We start from the raw sequence: 24118 nt of genomic DNA, 5'->3' as shown, positions 1-24118 counted from the left end.
TAGGTGTAAGAAAACTGCCCTTCACAAAAGCAACTGAAAATTTAAAGATGAATTTCTTTCCCATTGCAAACTAGTATCAAAATGCAAATTTGATATATTACTTTAAAAAAGACAGATGTTAAATGGCACTTGGTGACGGTGGAGCTTATTTAACCTTGCTTTGAATCTCTGAATGGCTATATTATAGAAAAACTTGTGATATCCCTTTTTGGAGGGAAGAATTACCTAAAAACAAGAAAAATGTGAAAGAAAAATAAGCAGACCTACTATGATTCTTTAACCTTGAAGTTGTGAACTGGTGGCCTCTTAGCTGGATTTGGCCTGCGGGCATGCTGTATTTGGCTTACGCTATATTTCTTTAATTAGTTACAAGCAATTAAAAGTTGGGAGATTTCCCAAAAAGAAAATCCAGCTCTCTGGCTTATTTTGAAAAACTGGAATATGGCAGCATAGGACCTATGTTCCCCAATTGCAACAATCAGTGGAGCTAAGTAGAGGATGCTCTAATCTGGCACTCTGTGTTGTCTCCCCAATCCTAAAGTGACAGTGCTTTTTTGACTCTATCGGAAAAGGGAAGCCTAAAATAGAGCCGTTTGTGTTTTAAGAAAAATAGGAAAGCTTCTAATTCTTTGTGAAAATAAAGAACATTTTTACATATATCTGTCAAAGGTCACAGTTTAGGACTTAAGAAAAAATCATAGTAGGAACTGTGTTTAATATGATGTGTGGAAAATATGTGTAATGAAAAACTTTTACTAGAATACGAACTCAAACATCAACAGGGAGTTTTTAAAAAATGAGAATAAAATAAAATTAGTGAAGCTGCTATGAAGGAAAAACTCATATTATTAAGAGAAATTTCCTGGGCATAAAATCTCTTATGTATGTTGAGTTACTTAGAGTGTTTAGAGAGCAAAGAAATTAGTATGCTTTAGTACCAATAATTTGGAGACATGAGTTCATATGGAAATACTGCTTAAGTGTTGAAAATATGACCAAGAGGGACTTCCCTGGTGGTCCAGTGGTAAAGAATCTGCCTTACAATGCAGGGAACTCAGGTTCGATCCCTGGTCAGGGAACTAAGGTCCCACATGCCGCAGGGCAACTAAGCCAGCACACCACAACTACTGATCTCACATGCCTCAACTAGAGAGCCTGCGTGCTGCAAACTGCAGAGCCCACGTGCCCTGGAGCCTGTGTGCCACAACTAGAGAGAGAAAAACCCGCATGCCACAACTGGAGAGAAGCCCGCACGCCACAACAAAAGATCCTGCATGCCTCAACGAAGATCCTGCATGCCGCAACTAAGACCCAACATAGTCTTAGTAAATAAAAATAAAATAAATAGTAAATAAATCTTTTCAAAAAAAACTTAAAAAAATATGACCACGAAATTTACAGGGCAGCTTCTACAAAAATGCTAAATTATTTCTGTTGAGGTTGATGTAAGCACAGAGATAAATATCACCTCGTTAACTCTATTTGGTTTTGATATCAGTGAGAATTTTGACTATTTCTCCTCTCTTTTTTCTAGTCTTTGCCTCTTCGTTGGTTTACTTCCATCAGCAAATAATCTCTAGTATAGACTTAGTAAGAAAACAGTTATCTACCAGCCTCCTGCTTAGTAGCCACATGCATCGGGGAGTTGTTTACTTGCAGTACCTTCTCTCCCTCACCTTCCCTTGACTATTTAGCCTGCTCTTATCATCCATCTACCTGTTTGCCATGAGTAATGTCTCAAAAACCATTCTTGTCAGTGTCATTGATGGCTTCCATGTGCCAGATTTTCTGTACTCATCGTGAGCTGCTCAGTGGTATTTGACACAACTGACTCCTCTGCATGGAACTCTTATCTGCTGTAGTAATCTGTTGCCTTCCAGGTCTTTCAGCGAAGTCCAAATGGTGGCTGAGGAACATGCTAATAAGTCAGGGCTGAGGAATGGACTCTTGCTGGTTTAAGCCTTTACACCTAAGCCCTGAAATCCTGTGTAAATTCTGTATCATAACTCAGGTGTTATACCTTTTATCCTGCACTTTAGGCTAATTTATGAAAGGACAAAAAAGAGGATTTCGAAAGTAAAAATAATCATGTTAAAGAATCTGAACTCCAGGGCTTCTCTGGTGGCGCAGTGGTTGAGAGTCCACCTGCCCATGCAGGGGACACGGGTTCGTGCCCCGGTCCGGGAAGATCCCACATGCTGTGGAGTGGCTGGGCCCGTGAGCGATGGCTGCTGAGCCTGCGCGTCCGGAGCCTGTGCTCCGCAACGGGAGAGGCCACAACAGTGAGAGGCCCGCGTACCGCAAAAAAAAAAAAGAATCTGAACTCCATTATGAATACTTCTTGCCTCTGTATTGCAAATGCAAATGTTTGAATGACTGTGATGTAAAGGGAAGGGAGAAGAATGTAGGAATTTGACATGAAATATCACATTTAAATAAGCATTTTTTTCCCTTGCAGAACAAACATTTGCTTATAACATAAGTTGAGGTGCAAGAAGCACTTAGATCCAGTGGGTCTGAAGCTGAAAAAAAAGTCCTTGTAGGTACTTACTATTTCTTCACCTAGAATATTAACTTCAGTCAATTTAAAAAACATAACATTTTAATAACTTGGTGTCAAATTATAGGAAGTCACCCAAATTTTAGATTTTTTAAAAATTCTAACTAAAGATAACAAACACAGAAGTGTGAAAAAATAGGAGTTAAGTACTTTTTGTTACTCAAATAACTCCTAAGCATTACAGGAAAAGCCAGTTGTCAAATCAAAGTAGAAAATTGTTCCCTTTAAAATGAAATCACATGGGTAGAATAACATACTCTGATTTTACTGCCCTAGCCACAACTCTAAAAGCATAATAATAAGTGTAATAATGTTATAGGTTTATTAAGATTGCTACAAAAAATGTATTCAGTGTTGTCTTTAATGACAGTTTACACCAGCCATTTTCTTTATGGTTTCTGCTTTTAATGTCAAATTTAGAAATTACTTCCCCGTTGCAATAGTATTTTCAAGTTCTTTTATAGTTTCACATTTTACATCTTAACCTTTTATCTGGAATTAATTTTGTTGCATGAGATAAGGATCCAGTTCAGTTTTTCCTCAGATGGGCAGCACATTCAACACCTTTTATTTATTTGAGATGCTGCTTTTATTACATTCTTATATATAGATGGATCTACTTTTGGCCTCCTCTTATAATGTGTCTCTTGACAGTAGAACACATTGTTTATATTGATGTAGCTTCCAGTATATTTTAATACATGGTAAGGCAGATACTTCTTTGTTACTTTTCCAAAAGTTTTGGATACTCCAAAGTTTATTTTTCCAAATATCTTTAGAGTCCTTTTTGTCTGATTCCATTCAAAACCCTGTTAACATTTGTTGATAGATTTGGATAGAACTGATGTCTTTACAGTATATAGTATTCTAACTCATAAAGTGGTACCCCTTCTTTTATTAATCTTCTTTGACTTTCAGTAAAATTTTTAGTATATTTTTAGATGCTGCTGTGAGTGAGATTATTTTTTCATTATATTTTGTAAACTTTTGTTAATATATGAAAAACGTGTATATTTAATTAACTTCACATGTTTAACTCTTAGTTTTAATAATTTTTTGGTTGATTCTAATGGGAGATTTTTAAAAAATATGTCTTTAAATAATGATACCTGTTAAATGAATTTTAGTATACTTATTCTCATATGGGATTTAGTTTACGTTAAAAGCACTTATATCAATAGGATAGTGCATTGAGTTTGGTTAGTTCTTTTGGTTTTTTTTTTTGGTTCTTTATATCACGTGATTTTCTTTACAGTGCAAGATTGGTGTTTGATGATTTCTTCTTTATTTGGTGAATAGTAGTGAGTAATTAAAATATCTGTGCTTTTTAAACATCTTTATTTGGTGAAAGTATATCTCAGATGTCTGTAAAAATTATTTAATTTATTTTAGCATAATGTCCTGTAGGTGTGTTTTGTTTGTTTGACTATTTTAATTCTTTTGTTTATTTCTGCTTAGGAGAGCAGAAAATTATTTTCTCCCAGCTCTGGAGGCTAAACATCCAAAATCAGGTTGTTGCCTGAGCCATGCTCCCTCTGAGGGTGCTAGGGAAGGATCTGTTCCAGGCCTCTTTCCTAACTTCTCATAGCCACAAGCATTCATTGGACTGTAGATGGCCATCTTCTCCCTGTCTCTCTTGACATGTCTTTATACAAATTTCCCCCTTTTATAAGGACACCAGCCATATTCGATTAGGGCCCACTCTAATGATCTCATTTTAATATGATGACCTCTGTAAAGACAATATCTTCAAATCAAGGTCACATTCTGAGATACTGGAGGTTAGGACTACAACACATGAACGTAATTCATTTATGTTTTTATTTTTACTTTTTATTTTGAAATTACTTCATACTTAGAAAAGATGCAAGAATAGCATAGTATCCATTCATCTGTCGATGGACATTTAGGTTGCTTCCATGTCCTGGCTATATAGAACCTAAAAAAAAACAAGATACTGATGAACCTAGCGGCAGGGCAGGAGTAAAGACATAGACGTAGAGAATGGACTTGAGGACATGGGGTGGAGGGTGAAGCTGGGGCGAAGTGAGAGTAGCATCAACATATATACACTACCAAATGTAAAACACATAGCTAGTGGGAAGCAGCAGCATAGCACAGGGAGATCAGCTCCGTGTTTTGTGACGACCTAGAGGGGTGAAATAGGGAGGGTGGGGGGAGGCTCAAGAGGGAGGGGATATGGGGATATATGTATGCATATGGCTGATTCACTTTGTTGTATAGCAGAAACTTAACAGCATCGTGAAGAAATTATACTCCAATAAAGATGTATTTAAAAAAATAAAACCTTAAAAAACAAAAGCACAGTAAAACTCCCATATACTCTTTATCTGTGACTCATCAATTTTTAACATTTTCCCACATTTGCATTGTTCTCTGGGTCTCTACTTCTTTCCTTTACCTAATCTACACGTACACAATTTTATTTTTTTTTTACATCCTTACTGGAGTATAATTGCTTTACAATGGTGTGTTAGTTTCTGCTTTATAACGAAGTGAATCAGTTATACATATACATGTGTTCCCATATCTCTTCCCTCTTGCGTCTCCCTCCCTCCCATCCTCCCTATCCCACCCTTTTAGGTGGTCACAAAGCACCGAACTGATCTCCCTGTGCTTTGCGGCTGCTTCCCACTAGCTATCTATTTCACGTTTGGTAGTGTATATATGTCCATGCCACTCTCTCGCTTTGTCACAGCTTGCCCTTCCCCCTCCCCATATCCTCAAGTCCATTCGCTAGTAGGTCTGTGACTTTATTCCTGTCTTACCCCTAGGTTCTTCATGACATTTTTTTTTCTTAAATTACATATATATGTGTTAGCATACGGTATTTGTCTTTCTCTTTCTGACTTAGTTCACTCTGTATGACAGACTGTAGGTTCATCCACCTCATTACAAATAGCTCAATTTCATTTCTTTTTATGGCTGAGTAATATTCCATTGTATATATGTGCCACATCTTCTTTATCCATTCATCCGATGATGGACACTTAGGTTGTTTCCATGTCTGGGCTATTATAAATAGAGCTGCAGTGAACATTTTGGTACATGACTCTTTTTGAATTATGGCTTTCTCAGGGTATATGCCCAGCAGTGGGATTGCTGGGTCATATGGTAGTTCTATTTGTAGTTTTTTAAGGACCCTCCATACTGTTCTCCACAGTGGCTGTACCAATTCACATTCCCACCAGCAGTGCAAGAGTGTTCCCTTTTCTCCACACCCTCTCCAGCATTTACGGTTTCTAGATTTTTTGATGATGGCCATTCTGACTGGTGTGAGATGATATCTCATTGTAGTTTTGATTTGCATTTCTCTAATGATTCTTGATGTTGAGCATTCTTTCATGTGTTTGTTGGCAGTGTGTATATCTTCTTTGGAGAAATGTCTGTTTAAGTCTTCTGCCCATTTTTGGATTGGTTTGTTTGTTTTTTTGTTATTGAGCTGCTTGTAAATTTTGGAGATGAATCCTTTGGCAGTTGCTTCATTTGCAAATATTTTCTCCCATTCTGAGGGTTGTCTTTTGGTCCTGTTTATGGTTTCCTTTGCTGTGCAAAAGCTTTGAAGTTTCATTAGGTCCCATTTGTTTATTTTTGTTTTTATTTCCATTTCTCTAGGAGGTGGGTCAAAAAGGATCTTGCTGTGATTTATGTCATAGAGTGTCCTGCCTATGTTTTCCTCTAAGCGTTTGATAGTTTCTGGCTTTACATTTAGGTCTTTAATCCATTTTGAGCTTATTTTTGTGTATGGTGTTAGGGAGTGATCTAATCTCATACTTTTACATGTAGCTGTCCAGTTTTCCCAGCACCACTTATTGAAGAGGCTGTCCTTTCTCCACTGTACATTCCTGCCTCCTTTATCAAAGATAAGGTGACCATATGTGCGTGGGTTTCTCTCTGGGCTTTCTATCCTGTTCCATTGATCTATCTTTCTGTTTTTGTGCCAGTACCATACTGTCTTGATTACTGTAGCTTTGTAGTATAGTCTGAAGTCAGGGAGCCTGATTCCTCCAGCTCCGTTTTTCTTTCTCAAGATTGCTTTGGCTATTCGGGGTCATTTGTGTTTCCATACAAATTGTGAAATTTTTTGTTCTAGTTCTGTGAAAATGCCAGTGGAAGTTTGATAGAGATTGCATTGAATCTGTAGATTGCTTTGGGTAGTGGAGTCATTTTCACAATGTTGATTCTTCCAATCCAAGAACATGGTATATCTCTCCATCTATTTGTATCATCTTTAATTTCTTTCATCAGTGTCTTATAATTTTCTGCATACAGGTCTTTTGTCTCCTTAGGTAGGTTTATTCCTAGCTATTTTATTCTTTTTGTTGCAATGGTAAATGGGAGTGTTTTCTTGATTTCACTTTCAGATTTTTCATCATTAGTGTATAGGAATGCCAGAGATTTCTGTGCATTAATTTTGTATCCTGCTACTTTACCAAATTCATTGATTAGCTCTAGTAGTTTTCTGGTAGCATCTTTAGGATTCTCTATATATAGTATTATGTCATCTGCAAACAGTGACAGCTTTACTTCTTCTTTTCCAATTTGGATTCCTTTTATTTCCTTTTCTTCTCTGATTGCTGTACCTAAAACTTCCAAAACTATGTTGAATAAGAGTGGTGAGACTGGGCAACCTTGTCTTTTTCCTGATCTTAGTGGAAATGTTTCCAGTTTTTCACCATGGATGACGATGTTGGCTGTGGGTTTGTCATATATGGCCTTTATTATGTTGAGGAAAGTTCCCTCTATGCCTACTTTCTGCAGGGTTTTTATCATAACTGGGTGTTGAATTTTGTCGAAAGCTTTCTCTGCATCTGTTGAGATGATCATATGTTTTTTCCCCTTCAATTTGTTAATGTGGTGTATTATGTTGATTGATTTGCGTATATTGAAGAATCCTTGCATTTCTGGAATAAACCCCACTTGATCGTGGTGTATGATCCTTTTAATGTGTTGTTGGATTCTGTTTGCTAGTATTTTCTTGAGAATTTTTGCATCTATGTTCATCAGTGATATTGGCCTGTAGTTTTCTTTCTTTGTGACATCCTTGTCTGGTTTTGGTATCAGGGTGATTGATGGTGGCCTCGTAGAATCAGTTTGGGAGTGTTCCTCCCTCTGCTATATTTTGGAAGACTTTGAGAAGGGTAGGTGTTAGCTCTTCTCTAAATGTTTGATAGAACTCGCCTGGGAAGCCATCTGGTCCTGGGCTTTTGTTTGTTGGAAGATTTTTAATCACAGTTTCAATTTCAGTGCTTGTGATTAGTCTGTTCATATTTTCTATTTCTTCCTGATTCAGTCTTGGCAGGTTGTGCCTTTCTAAGAATTTGTCCATTTCTTCCAGGTTGTCCATTTTATTGGCATAGAGTTGCTTGTAGTAATCTCTCATGATCTTTTGTATTTCTGCAGTGTCAGTTGTTACTTCTCCTTTTTCATTTCTAATTCTATTGATTTGAGTCTTCTCCCTTTTTTTCTTGATGAGTCTGGCTAATGGTTTATCCATTTTGTTTATCTTCCCAAAGAACCAGCTTTTAGTTTTATTGATCTTTGCTATTGTTTCCTTCATTTCTTTTTCATTTATTTCTGATCTGTACTTTATGATTTCTTTCCTTCTGCTAACTTCGGGGTTTTTTTGTTCTTCTTTCTGTATTTGCTTTAGGTGCAAGGTTAGGTTGTTTATTCGAGATGTTTCCTGTTTCTTAAGGTAGGATTGTATTGCTATAATCTTCCCTCTTAGAACTGCTTTTGCTGCATCCCATAGGTTTTGGGTCGTCGTGTCTCCATTGTCATTTGTTTCTAGGTAATTTTTGATTTCCTCTTTGATTTCTTCAGTGATCACTTCGTTATTAAGTAGTGTATTGTTTAGCCTCCATGTGTTTGTATGTTTTACAGATCTTTTCCTGTAATTGATATCTAGTCTCATAGCGTTGTGTTCAGAAAAGATGCTTGATACAATTTCAGTTTTCTTAAATTTACCAAGGCTTGATTTGTGACGTAAGATATGATCTATCCTGGAGAATATTCCATGAGCACTTGAGAAAAATGTGTGTTCTGTTGTTTTTGGATGGAATGTCCTATAAATATCAATTACGTCCATCTTGTTTAATGTATCATTTAAAGCTTGTGTTTCCTTATTTATTTTCATTTTGGATGATCTGTCCATTGGTGAAAGTGGGGTGTTAAAGTCCCCTACTATGAATGTGTTACTGTCGATTTCCCTTTTTATGGCTGTTAGTATTTGCCTTATGTATTGAGGTGCTCCTATGTTGGGTGCATAAATATTTACAATTGTTATATCTTCTTCTTGGATCGATCCCTTGATCATTATGTAGTGTCCTTCTTTGTCTCTTGTAATGGTCTTTATTTTAAAGTCTATTTTGTCTGATATGAGAATTGCTACTCCAGCTTTCTTTTGGTTACCATTTGCATGGAATATCTTTTTCCATCCCCTTACTTTCAGTCTGTATGTGTCTCTAGGTCTGAAGTGGGTCTCTTGTAGACAGCATATATATGAGTCTTGTTTTTGTATCCATTCAGCCAGTCCGTGTCCTTTGGTGGGAGCATTTAATCCATTTACATTTAAGGTAATTATCGATATGTATGTTCCTATTCCCATTTTCTTAATTGTTTTCAGTTTGTTATTGTAGGTCTTTTCCTTCTCTTGTGTTTCTTGCCTAGAGAAGTTCCTTTAGCATTTGTTGTAAAGCTGGTTTGGTGGTGCTGAACTCTCTCAGCTTTTGCTTGTCTGTAAAGGTTTTAATTTCTCCATCAAATCTGAATGAGATCCTTGCTGGGTAGAGAAATCTTGGTTGTAGGTTCTTCTCCTTCATCATTTTACATATGTCCTGCCGGTCCCTTCTGGCGTGCAGAGTTTCTGCTGAAAGATAAGGTGTTAATCTTATGGGGATTCCCCTGTGTGTTATTTGTTGTTTTTCCCTTGCTGCTTTTAATGTTTTCTTTGTATTTAATTTTTGACAGTTTGATTAATATGTGTGTTGGCGTGTTTCTCCTTGGATTTATCCTGTATGGGACTCTCTGTGCTTCTGGACTTCACTATTTCCTTTCCCATATTAGGGAAGTTTTCAACTATAATGTCTTCAAATATTTTCTCAGTCCCTTTCTTTTTCTCTTCTTCTTCTGGAACCCCTATAATTCAAATGTTGGTGTGTTTAATGTTGTCCCAGAGGTCTCTTAGACTGTCCTCAGTTCTTTTCATTCTTTTTTCTTTATTCTGCTCTGCAGTAGTTATTTCCACTATTTTATCTTCCAGGTCACTTATCTGTTCTTCTGCCTCAGTTATTCTGCTATTGATCCCATCTAGAGTATTGTTTTGTTTTTTTGTTTGCTTTGTTTTGTTTTTTTGCGGTACGCGGGCCTCTCACTGTTGTGGTGTCTCCTGTTGCGGAGCACAGGCTCTGGACACACAGGCTCAGCGGCCATGGCTCACGGGCCTAGCCGCTTTGCAGCATGTGGGATCTTCCCGGACCGGGGCACGAACCTGTGTCCCCTGCATCGGCAGGCAGACTCTCAACCAATGCGCCACCAGGGAAGCCCCATCTAGAGTATTTTTAAATTCATCTATTGTGTTGTTCATCATTGCTTGTTTCATCTTTAGTTCTTCTAGGTCCTTGTTAAATGTTTCTTGCATTTTGTGTATTCTATTTCCAAGATTTTGGATCATCTTTACTATCATTATTCTGAATTCTTTTTCAGGTAGACTGCCTATTTCCTCTTCATTTGTTAGGTCTGGTTGGTTTTTATCTTGCTCCTTCATCTGCTGTGTGTTTTTCTGTCTTCTCATGTTGCTTGTCTTACTGTGTTTGGGGTCTGTTTTTTGCTGGCTGCAGGTTCGTAGTTCCCGTTGCTTTTGGTGTCTTTCCCCAGTGGCTAAAGTTGGTTCGGTGGGTTGTGTGGGCTTCCTGGTAGAGGGGACTAGTGCCTGTGTTCTGGTGGATGAGGCTGGGTCTTGTCTTTCTGGTGGGCAGGTACACGTCTGGTGGTGTGTTTTGGGGTGTCTGTGGACTTATGATTTTAGGCAGCCTCTCTGCTAATGGGTGGGGTTGTGTTCCTGTCTTGCTATTTGTTTGGCATAGGGTGTCCAGTACTGTAGCTTGCTGGTCGTTGAGTGAAGCTGGGTGTTGGTGTTGAGATGGCGATCTCTGGGAGATTTTCAGCGTTTGATATTATGTGGAGCTGGGAGATCTCTTGTGGACCAGTGTCCTGAAGTTGGCTCTCCCACCTCAGAATAAAAGGGAGAAAAAGAAGAGAGAGAGACAGAGAGAGAGAGAGAGAAAGGAAGGAAAGAAAGAAAGAAAGAAAAGAAATGAAGGTAAGATAAAATAAAGTTATTAAAATAAAAATAATTATTAAGAAAAAAATTTAAAAAAAACGGATGGATAGAACCCTAGGACAAATGGTGAAGGCAAAGGTATACAGACAAAATCTCACACAGAGGCATACACATCCACACTGACAAAAAGAGGAAAAGGGGAAAAAATAATAAGTCTTGCTCTCAAAGTCCACCTCCTTAATTTGGGATGATTCGTTGTCTATTCATGTATTCCACAGATGCAGGGTACATCTAGTTGATTGTGGAGCTTTAATCCGCTGCTTCTGAGGCTGCTAGGAGAGATTTCCCTTTCTCTTCTTTGTTCTCACAGCTCCCGGGGCTCATCTTTGGACCGGAGGGCGTCTATTCTTCCGTCAGACAGGACGGGGTTAAAGGAGCCGCTGTTTTGGGGGTTCTGGCTCACCCAGGCCTGGGGGAGGGAGGGGTACAGAGTGCGGGGCCAGCCTGTGGCGGCAGAGGCCGGCAGGACATTGCACCAGCCTGAGGCACACCGTGCGCTCTCCCGGGGAAGTTGTCCCTGGATCCCGGACCCTGGCAGTGGCGGGCTGCACAGGCTCCCCGGAAGGGAGGTGTGGATAGTGACCTGTGCTTGCACACAGGCTTCTTGGTGGTGACAGCAGCAGCCTTAGCGTCTCATGCCCGTCTCTGGGGTCCGCGCTGTTAGCCACGGCTCGCGCCCGTCTCTGGAGCTCCTTTAAGCAGCGCTCTTAATCCCCTCTCCTCACGCACCAGGAAACAGAGGGAAGAATAAGTCTCTTGCCTCTTAGACAGGTCCAGACTTTTCCCCGGACTCCCTCCCGGCTAGCCCTGGTGCAGTAACCCCCTGCAGGCTGTGTTCACGCCGCCAACCCCAGTCCTCTCCCTGCACTCCGACGGAAGCTGGAGCCTCAGCTCCCAGGCCCGCCCACCCCGTCGGGTGAGCAGACAAGCCTCTCGGGCTGGTGAGTGCCGGTCAGCATCGATTCTCTGTGCGTGATCTCTCTGCTTTGCCCTCTGCAGCCCTGTTGTTGTGCTCTCCTCCGCGGCCCCGAAGCTTTCCCCCTCTGCCACCCGCAGTCTCCGCCCTCGAAGGGGCTTATTAGTGTGTGGAAACCTTTCCTCCTTCACAGCTCCCTCCCACTGGTGCAGGTCCCGTCCCTATCCTTTTGTCTCTGTTTATTCTTTTTTCTTTTGCCCTACCCAGGTACGTGGGGACTTTCTTGCCTTTTGGGAGGTCTGAGGTCTTCTGCCAGCATTCAGTAGGTGTTCTGTAGGAGTTGTTCCACGTGTAGATGTATTTCTGGTGTATCTGTGAGGAGGAAGGTGATCTCCGTGTCTTACTCTTCCACCATCTTCCCCTCTGGCCACCCACAATTTATTTTTGATAAACTCTTTGAGAGAATTAAGTTGTATGTATTTTATCCTTACTATTTGTTTCTGTTTTCTAAAAACAAGGGTTTTCTCATATGTAATCACACTTAGGTTATCAAATTCAGGAAATTTTACATTGATACAGTACTTTAACCTATTACACACTTTCATCTGTTATCTCAACTATCTCAAGTCTTTTTTAGACTCTGCCTCCTCCCAGCAGAGGATTTAGTCTGGGATCACATACTGTTATTAGTTGTCATGTCTCTTTAATCTGGAACAGTTCCTTAGCTGTCCTTTGTCTTTCATGACAGTAACATGTTTTAAGAATATAGGCCATGGGCTTCCCTGGTGGCACAGTGATTGAGAACCAGTCTGTCAGTGCAGGGGACACGGGTTCGATCCCTGGTCTGGGAGGATCCCACATGCTGTGGAGCAGCTAGACCTGTGCGCCACAACTAGTGAGCCTGCGCTCTAGAGCCCGCGAGTCACAGCTGTTGAGCCTGCATGCCACAACTACTGAAGCCTGCACGCCTAGAGCCCGTGCTCCACAACAAGAGAAGCACCGCAATGAGAAGCCTGCGCACCGCAGTGAAGAGTAGCCCCCGCTCGCTGCAGCTAGAGAAAGCCCGCATGCAGCAACGAAGACCCAACACAGCCAAAAATGAATGAATAAAATAAATAAATTAAAAATAAACAAATAAAATAGTGCTAGAAATTTTAAAAAAAAGCATATAGGCCAGTTATTTTATACAGTGTTCCTCAGTTTGGAGTTATCTGACATTTTCTCATTGTTAGATTTAGGTGATGCATCTCTGGCAAGAATTCTACATAAATGATGATGTGTCCTTTCTCAGGCTATCACATTCAGAAGCATGATGTGTCTGACCTTACTTGGCATTAGTAATATTGGTTTTGATCACCTGGCTAGGGTGTTGTCCACTTTCTTCATTGTATAGTCATTGTTTCCCCCTTTACAACTAATAAACAAACTGTGGGGAGATACTTGAATACTTGAATATCTTAGTCTTTATTTATTCTCTTTATCTAGCTATCATCAATATGGACTGATGGCCTTCTACTTTATCCAGTGGGTTATAATCCATTACAGCCCTTATTTTTTGTTGTTGTTATTTGTATTTAAAAATTTTTACACAATTTTAAAAGGTTACTTTTCCATTTACAGTTATAACAAAATATTGACTATATTTCCTGTGTTGTACAATACATCCTTGAGTTTATCTTACACCCAGTAGTTTGTACCTCCCACTCTCCCACTCCTATATTGCCTCCCCTCCTCCCATTGGTAACCACTGGTTTGCTCTCTCTCTGTGAGTCTGCTTCTTGTTTGTCATATTCGCTAGTTTGTTGTACTTTTTTAAGATTCCACAAAAAAGTGGTATCGTACAGTATATGTCCTCTGTCTGACTTATTTCACTTAGCATAATGCCCTCCAAGTCATGTTGCTGCACATGGCAAAATTTTGTTCTTTTTTATGGCTGAGTGGTATTCCATTTGTGTGTGTGGGGGTATATATATATACCACATCCTCTTTATCCTTTCATTTACAACCTTTATGTTTTTTGATGTTCATATTGTCCCAGGTTCTGACAGTGGGAGTCCCTTCATCCTGGCTCTGGTGTCCTTTGGGTGTGGCCCTATCACTTTCTGACACAGTGATGTTCCAGGCTCACGTTGGACCTTTTGTGCCCCATCTATGGGGCAGAATCAGTCATGATTTTAAGGAGGCCAGGTTTCTCTTAGTGGAGAAACAATATATAGAAACCAAGATCTGGGCATTAGGTATTGTCATTAGTACTGGTGTCATTGTTTCCAGTCCCTTCCAGTGAACATAGTTAGGAACTATATTTTTAAAAAATAATTTTAGTTTATACTAACATCCTCAATTCTCATCCAACCCCACAGGATTTTTTTTTTTTTTTGCTTTTCCCCATTCCATGTTCTAATTTATTAAGTTTTAAAAATTGAAGTATAATATGTATATATATGTAAACATACATATAAAGTGAAGTGTGCAGGTCTTATGTATACCGTTCAATCAGTTTTGGAAAATGCATACACCTTTGTAATCCATACCCCTATCAAGATACTGATTATAATTTTTTAAAACTGTTTCTCATTGTGGATAATATTGATTTGTTTACTTTTAGATACTTGATCCTTGAATGTGCCCATTCACAAATTCATTTGCACTTCAGTTGAACAGCCATAAGCCAAAGTAAGTTTACTGGTATTTCACCAGAAGACCAGGGTCTTCTGTATTCTGTGGGTTAATGCAGATACAATTATTTCTCACTAGTCATTTGCATTTTATTTTGTTAGAATTGGGCTGAAAAAATGTTGATGTTTCTTCAAGGATTGTATCACTACATTTTTCTAATTGCAAATTGTGATGGTAAAGAAAGCAAAGTGTGTATTTCCTTATGAGTGGGTGAAGTACATTGTAGTTCCTGGAGTTTGGTCAGGTTTTTCTTGAACCCTTCTGTCAGTTGGTGGCACTGTCCACAGAAATTTATAATTTGCAACAGCAGTCTTTTATTAACTAGTGGAATAGGAATGAACAGAATTGATGAGTTTTATTTTTTATTTATTTATTTTTGGCTGCATTGGGTCTTCGTTGCTGCACGCAGGCTCTCTCTTGCTGCAGTGAGCGGGGGCTACTCTTTGTTGTAGTGAGCAGACTTCTCATTGTGGTGGTTTCTCTTGTTGTGGAGCACGGGCTCTAGGTGCATGGGCTTCACTAGTTGTGGCTCGCGGGCTCTAGAACACAGGCTCAGTAGTTGTGGCTCACGGGCTTAGTTACTCTGTGGCATGTGGGATCTTCCCAGACAAGAGCTCAAACCCGTGTCCCCTGCATTGGCAGGCGGATTTTAACCACTATGTCACCAGGGAAGTCCCGATGAGTTTTATTTTAAAAGGATATTTCTAGAGTGGAGAATTCGTTTGGCTCTTTGAGTTAATTTTACAGTTGACTCTGTAAAGCCAGATCAGGAAGATTTTGCAGGACTGGCGATGTTACCAAAAAGATAAAAAGAAAATTGGCAAAAAATTAGTAATTATGGTAGAAAGAACAGTAGTTAATAAAAAGCCAGGTTTTGCTAGTACTTACATTGTGTTAATAACAGTATAAACCTGACAAGTTTTATATATATATGTGAGAAATATTTGGTTGTTAGTACTAGCAAACTCATCCAGTTTGTTCTGAAGTTGAGGTATACATTCTGGAATGTATTACATCAACCCTAAAATATATATCTGTGTAATTCCTAGGCACTGATGTACTGTTATTTTGTGTACCATTAAGAAAGAAAATAAATGATACCTATTAAACAATGATGTGATATTAATCTTAAGACGTATCTTGATTTTACAGTTGTTAAAATGTGAAAAGATCCATTAAGAAAGAAAAATGATGCCTATTAAACAATGATATTATATCAATTTTAAGACACATTCTGATTTCACAGTTGTTAAAATGTTTAAAATGTGTTGATGAATTATATTAATCAATGAATAATAGTCCACTGTCTGGATATACCACAGCTTATTTATGCATTTACCTACTGAAGGACATCTTGATTGCTTCCAAGTTTTGACAGTTATGAATAAAGTTCTTTTAAACATCTTTGGGCAGGTTTTTGTGTGGACACAAGTTTTCAACTCATTTGGGATACCAAGTAGCAGGATTTCTGGATTGTATGCTAATAGTATGTTTAGTTTTTGTAAGAAACTGCCAAATTCTTCCAGTGTGGCTCTGTCATTTTGCATTACCATCAGCAATGAATGAGGGTCCCTTTGCTCTGTGTCCTTATCAGCATTTTATGTTGTCAGTGCTTTAGATTTTGACCATTTTAATAAATGTGTGGTAACATTTACCTGATTGTTGTTTTAATTTATAATTCCTTAGTGACATATGATGTTGGCTGGGATTGTATTGACTTAATAGATAATAGGGAAGAACAGATATCTTGGCAGTATTGAGTCTTCCTATTCATTAACATGGACTGTCCATTTATTTAGTTCTTTGACTTTTTTCATTAGTTTTGTAATTTTCCTCATATAGATCTTACATGTATTTTATTAGATTTATACCTAAGTATTTCATTTTGGGGGTGCTGATGTAAATGATATGTCTTTAATTTCAAATTCCACAAGCGTATTACTGGCATATAGGAGAGCAATTGACTTTTGTATATTAACCTTGTATCTTGCAACTTTGCTGTAATTGATTATTAATTCTAGGAGTTTTTTTGTCGTTGATTCATGTAGATTTTCTATATAGATGATTACATCATCTGTGAACGAAGACAGTTCTTTCTTTCCAATCTTTATACCGTTTATTTCTTTCTCTTGTCTTATTCCATTAGCTTGGATTTCCAGTGTGATTTTAAAAGGAGTGGTAAGAAGGGATATGTTGCCTTGTTCCTGATCTTAGTGGGAAAGCTTTGAGTGTCTCACTATTAAATGTGATGTTAGCTATAGGTTTTTGGTAGGTGTTCTTCAAATTGAGGAAATTCCCCTCTATCCCTAGTTTGCTGAGATTTTTCTTTTAATCGTGAATGAGTGTAAAATAGTCTCAAATGCTTTTTCTGCATCTAATGATAGCATCTTAGTGGTTTTTCTTCTTTAGTCTTCTGATGTGATGGATTGAATTAGTTGATTTCTTGAATGTTGAACCAGCCTTGTGTACCTGGATTAAATGCCAGTTGGTCATGGTATAAATTCTTTTTATACATTGTTGGATTTGATGTGCTAATATTCTTTTTCATTTTTGGCCACACTGCACAGTTTGCAGGATCTTAGTTCCCCAACCAGGGATTGAACCTGTGCCCCAGCAGTGAGTGCACTGAGTCCTAACCACTGGACCACCAGGGAATTCCTGATGTGCTAATATTCTGTTCAGGATTTTTGTATATATGTTTATGAGAGATTGGTCTCTAGTTTTCTTGTAATGTCTTTATCTGGTTTTGGTATTAGGGTAATGCTGGCCTCATAGAATGAGTTAGGAAGTATTCCCTTTGTTTCTATCTTCTGAATAAGATTATAGAGAATTGTTATAATAATATCTTCTTAAGTGTTTGCTAGAATTCACTAGAGAACCCATCTGGGCCTGGTGCTTTCTGGTTTGGAAGATTATTAATTATGATTCAATTTCTCTAAAAATGTAGACCTATTTGGATAGTCTGTTTATTCATGTGTGAGTTTTAGCAAATTGTATCTTTCAAGGAATAGGGCCATTTCATCTAAGTTATCTAATTTGTTGGCATAGAGCTCATGGTATTCCTTGATTAACCTTTTAATGACCATGGGATCTGTAGTGGTGTCTCCGCTTTCATTTCTGATATTAGTAATCTGTGTCATTTTTCTTTTTTATCAATTTTATTTATCTTTTCAAAGAATCTTTGCAAAGAACCTTTTCAAAGAACCTTTGGTTTCATTGATTTTTCTCTATTGATTTCCTGTTTTCAGTTTTATTATTTTCTGCTCTGATTTTTATTACTTTTCATCTGCTCTTCTTGGATTTAATTTGCCCTTCTTTTCCTAGTTTCTTTAGATGGCACCTTACGTTATTGATTTTAGATCTCTCTTCTTTTCTAATACATGCATTGAATGCTGTAAATTTCCCTCTAAGCACTGCTTTCACTGCATCCCATCGATTCTGAAAATTTATGCTTTCATTTCCATTTAGTTCAAATTATTCTTAAATGTCTCTTGAAAATTCTTCTTTGGCCCATTTCCTTTAGAAGTGCATTGTTTAAGTATTTTGAGATTTTTCAACTATCTTTCTATTTTTGATTCTAGTTTAATTCTGTGATGGTCTGAGAGGAGATATTGTATGATTTCTATTGTTTTAAATTTGTTAAGGTATATTTTATATACCACCGTAAGGTATATTTTATATACCACCATAATGTGGTCTGTCTTGATGAATAGTCCATGTAACGGTACAGAATTCTAGGTTGGTTTTTTTTTTTTCTCTTGACACTTTAAATATTTCATTGCACTCTCTTCTTGCTTGCATGGTTTCTAAAGAGAAGTCAGATGTAATTCTTATCTTTGCCCCTCTATAGGTAAGGTGTTTTTTCCCTCTATTTTCTTTCAAGATTTTTTCTTAATCTTTTACTTTCTGTAGTTTGAAAATGATCTATATAGGTGTAGTTTTTTGGTCATTTAACCTGCTTGGTGTTCTCTGAACTTCCTGGATCTGTGGTTTGGTGTCTATCATTAATTTGGAGAAATTTTCAATCAGTGTTTCAAGTATGTTTCCTGTTCCTTTTTCTTTTTCTTTTTCTTCTCCTTTTTGTATTACTTCTCCTTCTCATTACGCATATGTTACATCTTTTCTACTTGTTCCACAGTTCTTTGATATTCTGTTCTTTTTTGGTGTTTTTTTGGTTTGCTTTTCAATTTTGGAGATTTTCCCTGACATATCCTCAAGCTCCAAAGGTCTTTCCTCAGCCGTGTGTAGTAGTCTACTAAGAAGTTCATCAAAGGCACTTTGAAAACAGGTTTTAAAATCTTTATAAGAAACAGTTATACTGTAGGATCTAGGGCTTATATCATCTTCTAACACTTGTCCTCACAGCCAGGTGCCTGCCTGTGGTAATGACTTCTTAGTGCTCTTCCACATTCAGTTCTCCTTTCATTCCAGGCATATGGGAACATTTAATTCCTTTTTTTCCTTGAAGTTAGGTGGTATCATGTGACTGATTCTGGCCAGTGGACTTTGAGGGGAGGTGTGTGTTATTTCTGTGTTGACATAGTGAAAAGTCTATGAAGAGTTGCTGGTCTTTTTCTTTATCTGGAAGTACCTAGCCATATGTTTCATTTGATACAAGAACAAGATAGTCAGCCTGGGTCCTTGGATGACTGTGAAACAGATCCTGCTTGTTATGTTGGGCATTTTACATGAGACAGAAGTAGACTTTTGTTGTGTTGAGCCACTGAAATCTTGGAGTTATTCAGTGGCTACTGAGCACTTAACATGTGGCAAGCCCTGACTGAGATGTGCTTTAATGGTAATGTACATACCAGGTTTGGAAGTTTAACTATGAAGAAAGAAAAGAAAATATCTTATTAATAATTTTTATATTTATTATATTGAAATAACATTTTGGATCCATTGGGTGAAACAAAATCTATTAATTTCAGCTTCTTCTCTAGTTTTTTTCATGGGGACACTAGAAAATTTTAAATTAACACATGTAGTCGCATTTGCAGTATTATATTTATCTTGGACAGTGCTGAACCCAACCTGGACAAATTCAGTAGTCCTGGCAGAAGTTGCATGTTTGAGTGTTCAGAGAAGCTAAACCAGCGAGACCCTAGATTTGGAGAGAATACAGAATAGGAAAACACAGTAAATGATGGTTAAGCAAAAGTCTACTTACTGGATCAGAAGATGTGCCCTTACTTTTTGTCCCATGTTACTTTTCCCACTTGTTTGCAGAGCAGTGGCAGTCAGAAGTGTATACTCCATCTAGGAGACTGGAGGACTCTTCTAAGAAACTGACTCCAGGGAAAAGAGCAGCAGAGCCTGACATTCGAGGGTCTCCATATCTGCACAGGCAGGTGATTGCCCAGTTACCCTACAGTGAAGCCCACTAGTTTACAAGCCCTCCTATACCCACAGCATTGTCCAGTCAGAGTTCCTGTGCTTCACTGTTACATGAACAGTACCCAAGGATCACCAGGTATTTGCTGGAAATTTCTAATAGGAAAGCAACTCCTTAAGGGAAAGAGAATAATAATAGTAGCAGTGAGTTGTTTGCATATTAAGATAATGCAGATAATAATACAAATAAAAGGAAAAGATTAGCATATACTCTTCGCGATGAGGCTCATCTCTAATATTCCCCTATTCCGCATTACCCCTATATATGTGTGTGTGTATATATATATATATATATATTTTTTTTTTTTTTCCTTTGCTGTACACGGGCCTCTCACTGTTGTGGCCTCTCCCGTTGCGGAGCACAGGCTCCGGATGCGCAGGCTCAGCGGCCATGGCTCATGGGCCCAGCCGTTCCACGACATGTGGGATCTTCCCAGACCGGGGCACGAACCCATGTTCCCTACATCGGCAGGCGGACTCTCAACCACTGCGCCACCAGGGAAGCCCAGGAGACTTTTTTTTTTGCGGTATGCGGGCCCCTTACTGCTGTGGCCTCTCCCATTGCGGGGCACAGGCTCCGGACGCGCAGGCTCATTGGCCATGGCTCACGGGCCCAGTCGCTCCGTGGCATGTGGGATCTTCCCGGACTGGGGCACGAACCCGTGTCCCCTGCATCGGCAGGCAGACTCTCAACCACTGTGCCACCAGGGAAGCCCTACCCCAGTATATTTTAAGAAGTGTGCTGAAGTATGAATAGTTCTTCGGTTAGTAATTTAAGAGAGCAGGTGAGGAGATCTTACTACTTTCAGCTAGCTCAGTTTTCCTTTATTTTAAAATTTACAAGTTGATGGAAGGAAAAGTGTGCCTATAGTGAGAGAAGTAGTACAAGCAAAATGGTACAGTGTTCGAAATTCTTCTTAAAATAAATGTTATTATTGAAAAGTATAGATAAATGTAGAAATGTTTTTTTTTCTTATGTCAAGCAGTGGTTTATATATGCTGGAATCATACCTGAGTGCAAGAGCATGTTCTTGTGATCTAACATATCTGAATTTGAATGCTGTCTCTGCCACCTACTAGATGTGGCTGCAAAGAGAAATTACTTAACCTCATAAGACACAGACAGTAAAACAGAATGTAATTTCCAAGAAGGCAGGACTTTTTTCATTCTTTTTGTTCATCGCTATATCCCTAGGCTAGAATCGTTCATGTGACACATAGTTAGCACTCATTAAATATTCATTGTATGAAAAGAGTCCCTACCTCATAGATTTTCTTTTATTCCATCCTCAAATAAAATGAAGAGCTTGATTGCTACTTATTTTTTTTTAAGCTGCTTCAGAAAGGTCTGTGTATATGTACAATTTACCTGTCTTGGGGAAACTTTTCAGTTATACCAAGTTTCAGATCTTTGCAACTTGATTTTTCCTAGAAATCTACCTTCTTATTGTCAAATTAGAAATTTATGCTTGAACTCTGGTGCGTCCTTTGACAATGCATGTCGTCTCCTAAAAGTGATGGCACTTTATGACATCAACTTCATAGATTATTATAGTGGTTTTTATCCTAGAGATTAATCATAGGGTATTGTCTCTAGGTATACCACAGATTCTCCTGGTTTTGAATGGTGCAGTTTAACGTGCATGCTAACTGAAAAAGAAATGATTTTCCTACCTTCCTTCAGTACTTTCTTTTATGGTCATGTGATAATTAGGTAGATGGTTTCTGTTAGTTCTGGCAAATTCATAAGTATCCAGTTACTTTCCAACATTTTTTCCCACTACTCGGTACATCTCTCCCTGTGCCTAATCCCCACCCTTCCAGTTATTGAAGATGACTTCATTCTCTTTCTTAGAGAAGTTTGAAGGTACCAAATATAAGTTCTGCAAATTTCTTCTCCTCATCTCAAAGATCCCTTTTTATGTGTCTTTCTCTTCTCTCTCTCCTGTCTCACAAGAAGTTTCCCCTTTTCTAAGGCTAGATCCTTGCCTTCGTTGAGACCTCCCGCTCCTTGTCTGTTTTGACATGAATCCTTGACAGGCTATTTCCAGTTAGATTACAACGCCTGATCAAATTTCCTTGAAATTGAAAATAAACCAGCAAAACCTTCCTTTGACATTGTTATTACCTTGAGGCTATATACCATTCTTCTTTGAACTTCTCAAAATGGTAGTCTATACCTGAATAGCTCCTGTCACTTTTTTTTTTTTTTGCGGTACGCGGGCCTCTCACTGCTGTGGCCTCTCCCGTTGCAGAGCACAGGCTCCGGACGCGCAGGCTCAGCGGCCATGGCTCCACGGCATGTGGGATCTTCCCGGACCGGGGCACGAACCTGTGTCCCCTGCATCGGCAGGCGGACTCTCAACCACCGCGCCACCTGGGAAGCCCCACTCCTGTCACTTTTTAAACATACTTCCTTGCCATTGCCATTTTGCCTCTACCACTTCCCTTGAATTCGTCAGCAACCCATTTAGCAAGTTTAACAGCTTTTTCCATGTTTTTAAATTACTTGTGCTTTCTGCAGTATTTGAAATTGTCATTATCTTTTTACTTTTTTTTTTTTTCCAGTACGCGGGCCTCTCACTGTTGTGGCCTCTCCTGTTGCGGAGCACAGGCTCCGGACGCGCAGGCTCAGCGGCCATGGCTCACAGGCCTAGCCGTTCCGTGGCATGTGGGATCTTCCCGGATCGGGGCACGAACCCGTGTCCCCTGCATCGGCAGGCGGACTCTCAACCACTGCGCCACCAGGGAAGCCCTTACTTTTTTTTTAAGAACCTCACTTTAAAAAATTTACCTTGCATTACAAAATGTGGAAAATACAGAAAAATATAAGAAAGGTCATAATCCACTGTAATGTCACCTCTCAGAGATACTCACTGTTAAATTTGGGGCCATATCTGTTTCATCTTTTTTTTTTTTTTAATGCATTAAACAAAAGAAGGATCAAACTATGCCTGTTGTTTTGATATCTGATTTTTTTCTGTTTTAGTATATTATATTTCCAAGTCCTTATTCTTCTGTAGTACAATATAGTAGCCACACAAATTGGCAGCGTTGAAACTGCCCAGGTAGAAATCCTGGCTGCAAATACTCACTAGCTGTGTGACTTTGAGCAAGTTGCTACTCTGGGTTTTAGTTTCCTCATCTGGAAAATGAAGATGGCACTCTTACCTAATTCTTACCTAATTCCTAGGGTTGCTGTAAGTAATAAATGAGATAGTACATAAAAAATAATTCTTGACACTTAATAAATGTTAACTATCATGATAATAGTATGTGAGTTTACTATAGTTTGTTTAAATTATTTCTGTTTTATTTCTTTTGCTATCATTAAGACTGTTGTAGGACCATTCATATAGCTAAATGAATGTCATGATTTTTTTGGTAGATTTTTATTAGTGAAATATAAAAATCTCTGTTAACTAAAATTGCTGGGCTAGTGGGTACATTATGCCTGTTACTAAACTGCCCTCTATAGAGGTTATCCTCATTTATACTCGAGGGTGGTGTAAGAGATCATTAGCTTCATTACATTTTTCAAAAACTTCATGTTATTGCCTACATTTTGTACTGCACCCCTTGCTAAAAGTGAGTATCTATGTGATGAATGTGTTATTTCCCCTCTCGTCAAAATGTTGGGCTTGTTTAGAAGGGGATCACTGTTACATCATGGTTACCCACAGGTATTTCATTCATTATTTAGGTCTAATTTAAGTATAGGTATATATTTAATTTTTTTCTTATTGATTATAAATCTTTCGGTACTGAAAATAATTATTTTTCTGTCCTAAATAAATTCAAGTCTCTCTCTCTTAATCTGTATCAGGTTTTGTGTGGGTAAAACCCTAATTACCATCTACCCTAATTTTACTAAGAATATTTTCTTAAATAAATTTATTTTATTTATTTTTGGCTGCGTTGGGTCTTCATTGCTGTGCGCAGGCTTTCTCTAGTTGGCGGCGAGCAGGGGCTACCCTCATTGTGGTGTGCATGCTTCTCTTTATGGTCGCTTCTCTTGTTGCAGAGCATGGGCTCTAGGCACGTGGGCTTCAGTAGTTGTGGCACACGGGCTCAATAGTTGTGGCTTGTGGACTCTAGAGCTCAGGCTCAGTAGTTGTGGTGCACGGGCTTACTTGCTCCACAGCTTGTGGGATCTTCCCAGACCAGGGCTCGAACCTGTGTCCTCTGCATTGGCAGGCAGATTCTT

The 24118-nt window shown here is 38.7% G+C and overlaps 1 protein-coding gene across 2 annotated transcripts in view; it reads left to right on the top strand.

The window, feature by feature from the left end:
* The window catches only part of BMPR1A (bone morphogenetic protein receptor type 1A), a 142041-nt gene that overhangs the window by 41776 nt on the left and 76147 nt on the right, over positions 1 to 24118 (top strand). The window contains exon 2 of one of the 2 annotated variants that reach the window (XM_030862812.3): positions 14447 to 14514. The exons of the other annotated variant lie outside the window; for it this stretch is intronic. The gene's annotated coding sequence lies outside the window, so the exon portion shown is untranslated. The remainder of the gene's footprint in view (positions 1 to 14446; positions 14515 to 24118) is intronic. 2 annotated transcript variants of the gene reach the window in all.

This window comes from Globicephala melas, chromosome 16 (genome assembly GCF_963455315.2).
Source record: "Globicephala melas chromosome 16, mGloMel1.2, whole genome shotgun sequence".
Taxonomy (NCBI): Eukaryota; Metazoa; Chordata; class Mammalia; order Artiodactyla; family Delphinidae; genus Globicephala; species Globicephala melas.
The sequence above is the reverse complement of the archived record's forward strand: the minus strand, read 5'-3'. Positions and strand labels throughout refer to the sequence as shown.